Source organism: Eurypyga helias, unplaced genomic scaffold, assembly GCF_000690775.1.
Source record: "Eurypyga helias isolate BGI_N326 unplaced genomic scaffold, ASM69077v1 scaffold19158, whole genome shotgun sequence".
In the NCBI taxonomy this organism is placed as follows: Eukaryota; Metazoa; Chordata; class Aves; order Eurypygiformes; family Eurypygidae; genus Eurypyga; species Eurypyga helias.
Window position 1 is genome coordinate 1 of NW_010269154.1, and position 2,778 is coordinate 2,778.

Below are 2,778 nucleotides of genomic sequence, written 5' to 3' on the forward strand. Positions count from 1 at the left end.
CGCCCGTGTGCGCATGCGTGCCAGGCTAAGCCACACCCACCCCGGTCGCCGCTCATCCCGCGTGCATGCGCAGTGCGGGCGGCCGCAAGGGAGGGGGGGGAGCTGCGCGCAGGCGCAGTGCTGCTGAATCGCCTCTGAGGCGGCAGGGAAGGGGGCATCATGGGGGATATCTAGGTTAGGGCATTTCTCCTTAAACTGGCCTGGCAGCTTGCAGTCTTCTTCCCCCAGTGGGGATATGCGTCTGACCATGTCCCTGTTCCTGGCAGGACGTTGCAGAACCTCTCAGGGCAGGTGGCTCATGAGGGGACCCTCTGTCGTACCCTGAGGCGAAGAGCCAGGTGGCCGCCATCTTGTGTGCCCTCCCTCTGCGGCGTTGCCAACAAGCGTTTGTGGAAAAAATCCACAGTAATTAACAAACAAAGTTCAGCATACGCAATTCAGCTGATACATTTGCAGAAAAGATTGTAGTGAGTTAAAAAAGCCAGCAAGACTTTCACATCTACCTGCACCAAGTGCTGTCTCTCACAAAACTTAGGGCACAGGAGGGGTGACAAGGATAACTTTCTAGAAGCCTCTTTATTTAGGGAAATCTCTTTATGTCTCAGCTTTAGAAGTTAATATGTAACGCCAGCAGCATAATATTTGGAAGTTTCATTCCTTGTCTGCTTTCTCTGCTTGCTGTGCTCCCTACAAACGTTTTGTATGAGCCAGTGATTTTTCACAGGTTTCCCGTTTGGCCTCAGGATCAGCTTCGTGCTGAGGCACCTTGGCAGTTGCTCAGGGGAAAGTGTCCCTTGCCTTTGCCTTCAGAGCAGTGTGGCTGCAGCAGAGGGGTTTGGGAACGTTCAGTAAGCCCAGTGCACCTTCAAGCAGGCCAGACTAAGAATAGAAAGAAGTAGTAACAGCCAAGAGCTAGGCGTAAACCTAGGGAGGCACAGCCTGAAATCCTGCTGTGGGATGAAATGTCCAAAGGACTCTGCGAAGGCAGTGCTGTACACCTGACTTGCTGCTCCCCTTCAGCGGTGGTTCTGTATCCCAGCCTCACTTGCTCCTACCCACTTTGGGATAAATCACAGTCCTTCTACGTTAGGATGCATGTTCTAATTTCTTCCACACTCTCCTGAATAATTTAGACAGCAGCCATAATTCCTGCAGCTAATTCCTTTCATCGCCAGAGCCGCTGCCCCTTTTTCTCTGGCAGTCTCCTTTGTGGCCAATACAGCTACAGAAGAGGGGCAGCAGTAGAAGAACAGCGGGACAAAGACAAACCTGCTACTCAAATTAATCTTTTATAATAATTGCTATTGAACGAGGCTTTTAATTTTGTCAGTTTTATCCATTTTTGGATTGGTTATATTGCCTGCAAATATATTTGACTGGAAAAATAATCAGGTTTTCTTCTCTGCAGAGGCACAAGGCGCCAGCTCTGCACAAGCGCTCCAAGAGAAAAAAAGGATCACTAATGGCATAAATCTTGCTTTGAAATTTGCAGATGAGTTCCTTCTTTTTTAGTTTCATAAAGAGAAGCTCTGCTCTACTTCTCCAGTGTTAAAAAGGCCCGGGAAGAGACCGTTATCAGTGCTATTTCCCACCGTAAGGCTGAGCAGGGAGGTGGATTCATTTGCAGAGAAGTATCCCTGGCAAGAAATAGATCTTTTCCATATCAACTCAGATTGACATTTTATAAGGTTATTCTCAGTTTGGGTGACATTTCAGTTCTCTGCTCATTGTCGTAGACTAAATGATGTAAACTTCTAAATTTGGATTTTGTATTAAAAAAAAAAAAAGTAAATTGAGAACAACTCCAATAAGAAGTCCTGTGAGATACTACTCCCTACCTCATTTGTGACATTATGTCTTCTCCATAAGGATTTCAAACGTCAGTGGAGATAGTAGCTTTGCTGGGAAGCAGGAGATGTTCATGCCTAGAGACTGCAAGCTCTGCTGCACTGTGTGGCTACAGATGTCACCTAGATAATGGGATCCTTTGAAGCAGAACTTGAATATGCCTGGAAAAATCAAAGCAAATTGCCAGTTGTCAAGTGAGCAGGACTTTAACAATCACCATACAAATGTTCTAACTCATTTTACTTTGCGTTTGCAAAGGTCTGCGAATTTGCACGCACAGTTACACATTTCAACTGGGAGATGGTAACAGCCACATGGCAAAGAGCCGGTCGGACTGTGGATGGCAAAGAGATACAGCCCTTCCCACCCGCAGAGAACCATGAACTATCTCCAAGTTGCCATAGAGGGAGAACAACATTTCAAGTATGCTGGCTCAAAATTTTCAACTCTGCTGCCTCAGAGGGTCAATAACTTGGTGTTGATAACAGTATTTTTCACACAAAGCTGTTCAATTCCCCTAGTGCTGGCTGTTGTTAAAATGGCTCAAGAGAAATCCCAAATTCAGGTTAGTTAGTGCATTACAGCTTTAACCCATGAGCATCCAGCACTGTGTGATTTCAGTCTGGACATAGAGCTTGGTACCTACAACGCTCCAAGCCACAGGCTCAGCAAATCTAAGGGAAGTTAAGACATTTGCTCCCTGCTCTTGATGCTTTCTCTGCCAAGGGGCCAGGAAGATGCAGCACAGTTTGAGAGAGCTGCCAGTTCCTCCCCAGGGTTCAAAAAAAAGAAGCAGAGCAGTGCCTGAGTCAACTGAAGCCTGCAGGTCCCAGGGCAGGATGGGGTTACTGAACATCAGTGCTATCTTTGTGGTACCCTTTCCTGTGATGAAAGCATGCTTTGTTCTTTCCACCAAGATTGTGTGGAAGA